Source organism: Bos grunniens, chromosome X (assembly GCF_055505025.1).
Source record: "Bos grunniens cultivar Pamir isolate PY7600 chromosome X, Bosgru_T2T1.0, whole genome shotgun sequence".
NCBI classification, from domain to species: Eukaryota; Metazoa; Chordata; class Mammalia; order Artiodactyla; family Bovidae; genus Bos; species Bos grunniens.
In genome coordinates, this window is record NC_141194.1 from 135,083,828 (window position 1) to 135,096,349 (window position 12,522).

The 12,522-nt window shown below is 38.0% G+C and overlaps 1 long non-coding RNA gene across 1 annotated transcript in view; it reads right to left on the bottom strand.

Annotated features, from left to right (window-relative positions):
• Positions 1-302: 302 nt before the first annotated feature.
• Positions 303-12,522, bottom strand: part of LOC147341458 (uncharacterized) — a 189,644-nt gene continuing 177,424 nt past the window's right edge. Inside the window, exon 4 of the long non-coding RNA XR_015159445.1 lies at positions 303-1,679. This is a non-coding gene — a long non-coding RNA (uncharacterized LOC147341458). The remainder of the gene's footprint in view (positions 1,680-12,522) is intronic.

Genomic DNA, 12,522 nt, shown 5'->3' on the forward strand with positions numbered 1-12,522 from the left:
ATGTGAGAGTTGGACTAAAAAGAAAGCTGAGCACTGAGGAATTTATGCTTTTGAACCATGGTGTTGGAGAAGACTCTTGAGAGTCCCTTGGACTGCAAGGAGATCCAACCAGTCCATCCTAAAGGAAATCAGTCCTGAATATTCATTGGAAGGACTGATGCTGAATCTGAAACTCCAACGCTTTGGCCACCTGATGCGAAGAACTGACTTATTTGAAAAGACCCTGATACTGGGAAAAATTAAAGGCAGGAGGAAAAGGGGACAACAGGGGATGAGATGGTTACATGGTGTCACTGACTCAATGGACATGAGTTTGAGGCAACTCTGGGAGTTGGTGATGGACAGGGAGACTTGGCATGCTGTGGTCCGCAGGGTCGTAAAGAGTCGGACACAACTGAGCGACTGAACTGAACTGAACGGAATATTCTCAATGCTGTATATACATTATTCATTTGATGTTAAAAAAACATTGAGGTAAGCACTTTTATTGTTCCCATTTTACAGATGAGGAAACTGAGATGACATTTATGAATAATGTAGCCAATAAAAGATAAAGTTGTGATTTGAACATAACCTCTAATTCCAAATGTGATGCTTTTCTTTTTCATCTGTTTCACATTGCATAATAATACTCTAGCAAGATACACTCTTTAGACAGTGGCTACATAACATGATGCTTCAAAATGGAGACAGATTATATAGGATACACATGTAAAGTACTGCTTTATTTACTGCTTTATTCATAGTGATCAATTAATATTTTATTAAGATGGAAATAAACTGAAAATATAATTCTATATCTTGCTTGATCATCTAAATGTTACATCATAAGCATCTCAAGCTATGAAATATTTTCAGAAAGCAAGGTTTAACTTTATTATTTTTTAAATTTATGCACAGTAAAATTTGTTTGTTTGGTGTTCAAGTTTTAGAGGTTTAACACAAGCACATATCCTTATAACTACCTCCACAAAATTCCCTTGTGCTGCCTTTTTGTAGCAGAATCTTCTCTCACCTCTAAACCCCGGAAAGCACTGATCTATTATCCATCCTTAGAGTTTGCTTTTTCAGATAAATTAAATGGCATATGAATGAAATCACATAGTATGTAACATTTGTGACTTGCTTTTTTCCCCTCAGCATAATTATTTTCAGGTCCACCCACATTGTTACATGAATCAATAGTTTGTTCTGTATTATCACCATAGTTAGGCATGTTTCAAAGATATTTCTGGTGTGGCTCTAGGTCACCACAATTAAGGGAATATTAGAATAAAGCCAGTCACACAAATTTTAAAGACCCTTAGGACCTTGCTCTGGATTTGGTTTTTACTTAAGTGAATACTGTGGCTGCTCTGATTTTCTATCCAGACCACTGAAATTTTCTCCTCATCAGCAATAAAGCTGTTTTGCTTTCTTATCACTCATGTGTTCATTGAAGTAGCACTTTTATTAATAATTTCCTTCAATAACTTTTTTCTTAATATATACATGCTAAGTCACTTGTCTGACTCTTTGTGACCCGATGAACGGTGGCCTGTCAGGTTCCTTGGTTCATGGTATTTCCCAGGCAAGAATACTGGAGTGAGTTGCATGCCCTTCTCCAGGAGATCTTCCCAACCCAGGGATCAAATCCATGTCTCATTAGGTCTCCTGCATTGGAGATGGGTTTTTTACCACTAGTGAAAAATCAAAGGGAAATCAAAGCACTTTTATTAATAATTAATAAATTATTTATTAATTAATAATTTCCTTCACTAACTTTTATATATATACACACAAATATATATATATATATATATATATATATGTTGTTTCTATTTGTTTTACTGAAATATAGATGATTTACAATATTATACTAGTTTCAGGGGTGCAACCCAGTGATTCAATAATTTTATATATCATACCGCATTTAAAGTTATTCTAAAATATTGGCTATATTTCCTGTGTTATAAAATATATCCTTGTAGCTTATTTTATACATAGTATTGATAGTTTGTACCTCTTAGTCTCCTACTCTAATACTTCTCCTCCCCCTTTTCTGTCCCCACTGGTAGCTACTAGTTTATTTTCTATAAATCTGTTTCTCTTTTGTTATATTCATTTATTTACTTTTTTTAGATTCCATATATAAATGGTAACATATTGTATTTTTCTTCCCCTGTCTTATTCACTAAGCATAATACCCTTTAAGTCCATTCATGTTGTTGCAAATGGCAAAATTTTCTTTTTTAATGACTGTGTAGTATTTCACTGTATATATGTACCACATCTTCTTTATCCATTTATCTGTCAGTGGACATTTAGTTTGCTTCCATGTCTTGGCTATTAGAAATAGGGCTGCAGTGAACACTGGGGTGAATATATCTTTTCCAACTAGTGTTTCCATCTCTTGGGATACATACCTAGATGTAAAACTGCTAAATGATATGGGAGTATCTAGTTTTTTCAGGACTTGCCATAATGTTTTCAGTGCATGCCACACCAATCTACATTATATGTGCCAAGCTTGTCTTCTTTCCACATCCACATAACCAATATTTGTTATTTGTGGTCTTTTTGATGCTAGCCTTTCTGACAGGTATGAGGTGATATATCATTGTGGTTTTGATATGCATTTCTCTGATAATTAGTGATGTTAACCATCTTTTCATGTGCCTGTAGGCCATCTGTATGTCTTCTTTGGAAAAATGTCTATTCAGTTCTTTCCTATGTATTTGATTGGATTGTGCTATTTTGATATTGAGTTGTATGAGTTGTTTATATATTTTGGATATTAACTACTCCTTACTGGTCATATCACTTGCAAATATTTTCTCCCATTATATAGGTTGTCTTATTCTGAACATTCTTTGGCATGAATCATAGCAACTTTTTCTTGAATCTCTCTACTCAGGCAAAGGAAGCAAAAACAAAAATAAAGAAATGGGACCTAATTTAAAAGTTTTCACAGAGCAAAGGAAACCATTGGAAAAATAAGTTTTTTCTTGCATTCAGAACTTTAACTTAGTTAGTGAAAGAGGCCTAGATTTTGGCCTATCTTGACTTTCAATAGGTCTTCCTCACTAAGCTTAAGCATTTCTAGATTTTGATTTAAATTGAGAGACTCCTTTGACTTGAACACTTAGAGGTCACTGTAAGGTTATTAACTGACTTAATTTTAATATTTCTGCATATCAGGAAATAGAAAGGTCTGAGGAGAAGGAAAGAGACAGGGGAATGGCCAGCTGGTAGAGCAGTCAGAACACACAGAACACTTTTTGTTTGCCATTTCTTACGGGTATGTTTTGTGACACCCCAAAATAATTACAATAGTAACATCAATGATCATAGGTCCCCATAACAAATATAATATGACAAAGATTGAAAGATGTTGAGAATTAAAAATGTAACACAGATATACAAAGTGAGCAAATGCTGTTTGAAAAATGGTACCAACAGATTTGGTCAATGCAGGGTTACCATAAAATTTCAACTTGTTAAAAAAAAAAAAATGCAATATCTGCAAAGTGCAAGAAGGAAAGCCTAGTAAAATGTGTGTATACCATTATATGGGTATGAGACTGCTCATCACTCACCCGCTAAAAAAGACATGATATTAATGATTAAGACCTAATTTTTTTTTCATTTTTGAAACATATGATGCATATTTCCAGCTTATCTGCACTAAGACTGAAACAATTAAATTCCCACAACCAGTAGATGGGAATGCATTTCTTCTCCCCTTTCCAACACTATGCACCTTCTTTAAATTATCACTTTAATTGCATCCACTTGACTAATAACAGCTAATAGCTAGAGGTTTTTTCACTTATTGTTTACATGATCCAGGAAGTTTAATTAACCCTTTGCATAGATTCATTGTGCAATACTCACATTAATCCTATAAAAAAACACTGTTTACTCTTACGTTATAGATGAATAATTGATGCACAGAGAGGTTAGGTAACATATGCTAGATCATACAGACCTTAGTGACAGAGCTTGAATTTCAGCACAAAAAGTTTGATTCTGTAGTTTAGACTCTTATTCACTAAGTTATGTGGCTTAATTCCCATACTTTTTTAAGCCAAACTTTTAAAAATGTTTATTTTTCTCTTTCAGCTATCCATTCTTGTGTTTCACATATTTCCCCAAATACAGGTTTCATTGTGATTTAACACAAATATGTATTACATATATTGGCCCCTTTTCTCACATTTGTTGCCAAGTATTTTTTGCTAGCTTGCTAGTTTTTGACATAGTTTAATATATTTTTAATTAAAAAAGCATTTAACATAGTCAAAACTGATTTCACATTTAGAGATTTCTTATCTATTTTAAGATCAGTTAAATATTCATTCACCTCTCATATTTTTTATCTTAAAATTGCCTATTGAAATATATTTACTATAATTTCTATAAAATTAAAAAAAATTGTCTTTAATTTACTTTTTACAAATATAAAGAGGAAGCTTAAAATTTCTTTATTTTCTGCTAATACGTGGCATGTTAATTTCCTATTGCTGCTGTAAGAAACTGCCATAAACTTAGTGGTTTAAAATAACATAAATTCAATATCTTATATTTCTGCAAGTCTAAAGTCTGAAATGAGTCTTAGTAGGCAAAAATCAAGGTGTTAGGAGAGCTATGTTCCTTCTGGAGGCTTTACAAGAGAATTCACTCCTTGCCCTGTTAAATGGGAAGAGACTACCCAAACTCCTTCACATGGTCACCTGCCATCTTTTAAGCCAGAAAACTTGAGTGATTTTCATATTTCATTACTTTGACAATGGCTGTTTTTCTGTTTTCTACTTCCACACTTAAGGACCCTTGTAATTACTTTGGGCCCACCAGGACAATCTTCCTATTTTATGTACAGTTGCTTTGCAAACTTAATTCCCATTGGCATAATAACCCAGTATATATACATGTTCCAGGGAATAAGATGCAGACATATTCCTGCAATGAGGGGCACCTGGGTTTGATCCCTGGGTTGGGAAGATCCTCTGGAGAAGGGAAAGGCTACCCATCCCAGTATTCTGGCCTGGAGAGTTCCATGGACTGTATAGTCCATGGGGTCACAAAGAGTTGGACATGACTGAAGCTACTAAGCACAGCACATTTTTTTTTTTATCAGACTCCTGTAATCACCCTGATACTGTCCTTTTCCATTCTTTTGATGTATTTGTTTTAATAGACCCATGGCAGTTAAGGAACGCTATTGTTATTTTCTATTACAATTTTGTTTCTATATCAGTTTATAAATCTTCTAATGGAAAGAATCCTACAGAGTATTTTCTTTCACCTTTCTACCAAAGGTGAAGAATTTCACTGAGGTCAACTGATTTTATCCTGAGAGGCTTATTAAGTCCTCTTACCAGATTTTTAGCCCGAGAGCCAATTGATATTCTCATTTCTTAGGCATTTCTTAAAAAAAAAAAAAAATTTAGCTAGAATTCACTTGGTGAAGCTTGAGAATATTCTGATGGGATGTTATTTTGTCTCTAATGCCTTCTTTAATGCTATTTTCAAGTTTAGAAGAAAAAAAAAATGCAATACCTAGCATAAACAGTCACCAAAAGTCTTTGTCTCACATGATCTAAACTGCTTCATTATGATTACACCTCAAAAAGACAATGTGCCATGATTATCATTGCTTTCTCTTCCCTTCCCCCTCATGCTTTGACCTGTTTACTTTGTCTTGTTTTATTTTACTTAAAATTTTCTAAACTAATGCAGGTATGTGGATAGAATAAAGTAATTGCTTTCTTCAAAACAATATATTTGCAATAAAAGATGGTTACTCAATTTTCCCTTTGGTATGAATTCAGGTTAGTTAGTACACACCCCTCACTTTTTCTTGGTCAGAACAGGTCTCTTCCTTCTAACAAGTTGCAAGCACTTCTCTACTTCATGTAGGGAAATGAAGGGTTTATTGATATTACTGTTCTCACTCCTACTCTTCCAGAAACATTAATCAAGAAAAGATATACAGATGCTTAAAAGTACATAAAAAGACACTCAACACCACTAATTATTTCAATTCAGTTCACTCGCTCAGTCATGTCTGACTATTTGTGACTCCATGGACTGCAGCATGCCAGGCTTCCCTGTCCATCACCAACACAAGGAGCTTGCTCAAACTCATGTCCATTGAGTCAGTGATGCCAGCCAACTATTTCATCCTCTGTCAACCCTTTCTCCTCCTGCCTTCAATCTTGTCCAGCATCAGGGTTATTTTCAGTGAGTCAGTTCTTCACATCAGGTGGCTAAAATTTTGGAGTTTCAGGTTCAGCATCAGTTCTTCCAATGAATATTCAGGACTGATTTACTTTAGGATGGAATGGTCTGATCTCCTTGCAGTCCACGGGACTCTCAAGAGCCTTCTACAACACCAGAGTTCAAAAGCATCAAATCTTCGGTGCTGAGCTTTCTTAATAGTCCAAATCTCAAATCCATACATTCAGTTCAGTTCAGTCAGTCAGTCATGTCCAACTCTTTGTGACCCCATGAACCACAGCATGCCAGGACTCCCTGTCCATCACCAACTCCCAGAGTTTACCCAAACTCATAACCATTGAGTCGGTGATGCCATCCAACCATCTCATCCTCTGTCATCCCCTTCTCTTCCTGCCCTCAGTCTTTCCCAGCATCAGGGTCTTTTGAAATGAGTCAGCTCTTCATATCAGGTGGCCAAAATACTGGAGTTTCAGCTTTAACACCAGCCATTCCAATGAACACCCAGGACCGATTTCCCTTAGGATGGACTGGTCTGATCTTCTTGCAGTCCATGGACTCTCAAGAATCTTCTCCAACACCACAGTTCAAAAGCATCAATTCTTTGGCACTCAGCCCTCTTTATAGTGCAACTCTCATATCCATACATGACTACTGGAAAAACCATAGCCTTGACTAGACGGATCTTTGTTGGAAAAGTAATGTCTCTGCTTTTTAATATGCTGTCTAGGTTGGTCATAACTTTCCTTCCAAGGAGTAAGCGTCTTTTAATTTCATGGCTGCAATCACCATCTGCAGTGATTTTGGAGCCCCCAAAAATAAAGTCAGCAACTGTTTCCATTGTTTCCCTGTCTATTTGCCATGAAGTGATGGGACCAGATGCCATGATCTTAGTTTTCTGAATATTGAGCTTTAAGCCAAATTTTTCACTCTTTTTTTTTCACCTTTATCAAGGGGCTCTTTAGTCCCTCTTCACTTTCTACCATAAGGGTGGTGTCATCTGCATATCTGAGGTTATTGATATTTCTCCCAGCAATCTTGATTCCAGCTTGTGCTTCATTCAGCCCAGCATTTCTCATGATGTACTCTGCATATAAGTTAAATAAGCAGGGTGACAATATATAGCCTTGACATACTCCTTTCCCTGTTTGGAACCAGTCTGTTGTTCCATGTCCAGTTCTAACTGTTGCTTCCTGACCTGCATACATATTTCTTAGGAGGCAGGTCAGGTGGTCTGGTATTCCCATCTCTTTCAGAATTTCCCACAGTTTATTGTGATCCACACAGTCAAAGGCTTTGGCATAGTCAATAAAGCAGAAATAGATGTTTTTCTGGAACTCTACTTTTTCAATGATTCAGCGAATGTTGGCAATTTGATCTCTGGTTCCTCTGTCTTTTCTAAAACCTACTTTTTTGATGATTCAGCAAATGTTGGCAACTTATCTCTGGTTCCTCTGCCTTTTCTCAAACCTTTTCTGTGAACATCTGGAAGTTCACAGTTCACGTATTGCTGAAGCCTGGCTTGGAGACTTTTGAGCATTACTTTACTAGTGTGTAAGATGAGTGCAATTGTTCAGTTCTTTGAGCAATATTTGTAATTGCCTTTCTCTGGGATTGGAATGAAAACTGACCTTTTCCAGTCTTGTGGCCACTGCTAAGTTTTCCAAATTTGTTGACATATTGAGTGCACCACATTCACAGCATCATCTTTCAGGATTTGAAATAGCTCAACTGGAATTCCATCACCTCCACTAGCTTTGTTCATAGTGATACTTCCTAAGGGCCACTTGACTTCACATTCCAGGATGTCTGGCTCTAAGTGAGTGATCACACCATCGTGATTATCTGGGTCATGGAGATCTTTTTGTATAGTTCTTCTGTGCATTCTTGCCACCTCTTCTTAATATCTTCTGCTTCTGTTAGGTCCATACAATTTCTGTCCTTTATTGAGCCCATCTTTGCATGAAAATTTCCCTTGGTAACTATAATTTTCTTGAAGAGATCTCTAATCTTCTCTATTCTTGTTTCCCTTTATTTCTTTGCATTGGTTGATGAGGAAGGCTTTCTTATCTCTCCTTGCTATTCTTTCGAACTCTGCATTCAAGTGGGTATATCTTTCCTTTTCTCCTTTGCTTTTCACTTCTCTTCTTTTCACAACTATTATGTAAGGCCTCCTCAGACAGCCATTTTTCTTTTTTGCATTTATTTTTCTTGGGGATGGTCTTGATCCCTGCCTCCTGTACAATATCATGAACCTCTGCCAATAGCTCATCAGGCACTCTGTCTCTCAGATCTAGTCCCTTAAATCTATTTCTCACTTCCACTGTATAATCATAAGGGATTTGATTAGGTCATACCTGAATGGTCTAGTGATTTTCCCCCTTTCTTCAATTTCAGTCTGAATTTGGCAAGAAGGAGTTCATGATCTGAGCCACAGTCAGCTCCTGGTCTTGTTTTTGCTGACTGTATAGAGTTTCTCCATCTTTGGCTGCAAAGAATATTATCAATCTTATTTCAGTGTTGACCATGTGGTGATACCCATGTGTAGAGTCTTCTCTTGTGTTGTTGAAAGAGGGTGTTTGCTATGACCAATGCATTCTCTTGGCAAAACTCTCTTGGCCTTCGCCCTGCTTCATTCTGTACTCTAAGGCCAAATTTGTCTGTTACTCCAGGTATTTCTTGACTTCCTACTTTTGCATTCCAGTCCCATATAATAAAAAGGACATCTTCTTGGTTGTTAGTTCTAAAAGGTCTTGTAGGTCTTCATAGAACCATTCAACTTCAGCTCCTTCAGTGTTACTGGTCCCTATGGCCCAGGAGCGGTGGCTGAATGACAGCACAGGAGCAGCCAAGAAAATCTACCCCAGGTCCAAGGCCAGGGGTGGCAGCGAAGACAAGCTACCCACGTCTAAGGTAGGGAGCAGCGGCTGCACTTTGCTGGAGCAGCTGTGAAGAGATATCCCACATCCAAGGTAAAAGAAACCCAAGTAAGATAGTAGGTGCTAAGAGAGGGCATCAGAGGGCAGACACACTGCAACCACAAACACAGACAACTAACCAATCTGATCACACGGACCACAGCTTGTCTAACTCAATGAAACTAAGCAATGCCGTGTGGGGCCACCCAAGATGGACAGGTTATGGTGAAGAGGTCTGACAGAATGTGGTCCATGGGAGAAGGGAATGGCAAACTACTTCAGTATTCTTGCCTTGAGAACACCATGAACAGTATGAAAGGCAAAAAGATAGGTCACTGAAAGATGAACTCCCCAGGTCGGTAGGTGCCCAATATGCTACTGGAGATCAGTGGAGAAATAACTCCAGAAAGAATGAAAGGATGGAGCCAAGACAAAAACAACACCCAGTTGTGGATGTGACTGGTGATAGAAGCAAGGTCTGATACTATAGAGAGCAATATTGCATAGGAGGCTGGAATGTTAGGTCCATGAATCAAGGCAGATTGGAAGTGGTCAAACAGGAGATGGCAAGAGTGAATGTTGACATTCTAGGAATCAGAGAACTAAAATGGACTGGAATGGGTGAATTTAACTCAGATGACCATTATATCTACTATTGTGGGTAGGAATCCCTTAGAAGAAATGGAGTAGCCATCATAGTCAACAAGAGTCTGAAATGCAGTACTTGGATGCAATCTCAAAAGTGACAGAATGATCTCTGTTCGTTTCCAAGGCAAACCATTCAATATTACGGTAATCCATTCCATACATGACAAGTGGAAAAACCATAGCTTTGACTAGATAAGATCTTTGTCGGCAAAGTAATGTCTCTGCTTTTTTTTTTCTTATAAATTTTAATTTTATTGGAATATAACTGATTTACAATGGTGTGTGTGTTTCAGGTGGACAGTAAAATGATTCAGTTACACATATGAATGTACGGTATTCATTCTTTTCTAGATTCTTTTTCACACAGGATGTTGGGAAAGGAAAAACATAATAAACCAAAGGAAAATAGTTGTCAAGAATTAATAAAATATTGGGCGGGGGGTGGTAGGATAAATCAGGAGCTTGGAATGTCTCTGCTTTTTAATATACTGCCTACATTGGTCATTGCTTTTCTTCCAAGGAGCAAGCATATTTTAATTCCATGGCTGCAGTTACCATTTGCAGTGATTTTGGAGCCAAAAACCACAAAGTCTTTTACTGTTTCCATTGTTTCCCCATCTATTTGCCATGAAGTAATGGGACCAGATGCCATGATCTTAATTTTTTGAATGTTGAGTTTTAATTCAGCTTTTTCACTCTCCTCTTTCACTTTTATCAAGAGATTCTTTAGTTCTTCTTCGCTTTCTCTGGTATTATCTGCATATCTGAGGTTATTGGTATACCTCCCAGCAATCTCCCAGGGACTTTCCTGGTGGCTCAGATGGTAAAGCGTCTGTCTACAATGCGGGAGACCCAGGTTCAATCCCTGGGTTGGGAAGATCCTCTGGAGAAGGAAATGGCAATCCACTCCAGTACTATTGCCTGGAAAATCCCATGGACAGAGGAGCCTAGTAGGCTACAGTCCATGGGGTTGCAGAGAGTCGGACACGACTGGGTGACTTCACTCACCCATTCATTCCAGCAATCTTGATTCCAGCTTGTGCTTCATCCAGCCCCGAATTTTGCATGATGTACTCTGCATATAAGTTAAATAAGCAGGGTGACAATATACAGCCTTGATGTACACCTTTCCCAATTTGTATCCAATCTGTTGTTCCAGGGCTGGTTGTAACTGTTTCTTCTTTCCCTGCATACAGATTTCTCAGGAGGCAGATAAGGTGGTCTAGCATTCCCATCTCTTGAAGAATTTTCCACAGTTTGTTGTGAGCCACATCGTCAAAGGCTTTGGCGTATTCAGTAAAGCAGAAGTAAATGTTTTTCTGGAACTCTCTTGCCTTTTCAATGATCCATCAGATGTTGGCAATGTGATCTCTGTTCCTCTGCCTTTTCTAAATTTAGCCTGAACATCTGGAATTTCTTGGTTCACATACTGTTGAAGTCTAGCTTGGAGAGTATTCAGCATTACTTTGCTAGAGTGTGAGATGAGTGCAACTGTGCAGTAATTTGAACATTCTTTGCATTGACTTTCTTTGGGATTGGAATGAAAACTGACCTTTTCTAGTCCCGTGGCCACTGCTGAGTTTTCCAAATTTGTTAGCAGATTGAGTGCAGCACTTTAACAGCATCATATTTTAGGATTTGAAATAGTTCAGCTGGAATTCCATAACCTCCACTAGCTTTGTTTGTATTGATGCTTCCTAAGGCTTACTTAACTTTGCAGTCCAGGATGTCTGGCTCTAGGTGAGTGATCACGCCGTCATGGTTATCAGGTTCTGTATAGCTCTTATGTGTATTCTTGCCACCTCTTCTTAATATCTTCTGCTTCTATTAGATTCATACCATGACTTTCCTTTATTGTGCCCATCTTTGCAGGAAATGCTCCCGTGCTGTCTCTAATTTTCTTGAAGAGAGTTCCAGTCTTTCCCATTCTCAAAACTACAATGAGGTATCTATTACTCATATCAGTCAGAATGGCCATTATCAATAAGTCTACAAACACTAAAAGCTCGAGCGGGTATGGAGAAAAGGGAACCCTCTTACACTATTATTGGGAATGCAAACTGGCACAGTCACTATGGAGAACAATATATAGGGTCCTTAAAAGTCTAAAAATAGAACTATCATCAGATCAGATCAGTCACTCAGTCATGTCTGACTCTTTGCGACCCCATGAATCACAGCACGCCAGGCCTCCCTGTCCATCACCAACTCCCAGAGTTCACCCAGACTCACATCCATCGAGTCAGTGATGCCATCCAGCCATCTCATCCTCTGTCATCCCCTTCTCCTCCTTCCCCCAATCTCTCCCAGCATCAGAGTCTTTTCCAGTGAGTCAAATCTTCACATGAGGTGGCCAAAGTACTGGAGTTTCAGCTTTAGCATCATTCCTTCCAAAGAAATCCCAGGGCTGGTCTCCTTCAGAATGGACTGGTTGGATCTCCTTGCAGTGCAAGGGACTCTCAAGAGTCTTCTCCAACACCACAGTTCAAAAGCATCAATTCTTTGGTGCTCAGCCTTCTTCACAGTCCAACTCTCACATCCATACATGACCACAGGAAAAACCATAGCCTTGACTAGATGAACCTTTGTTGGCAAAGTAATGTCTCTGCTTTTGAATATGCTATCTAGGTTGGATCCATCAATCCCACTCTTGGGGCATATATTTGGAAATACACATAATTTGAAAGGAACATGCACCCCAATGTTCACTACAGCACTATTTACAATAGCCAGAAAA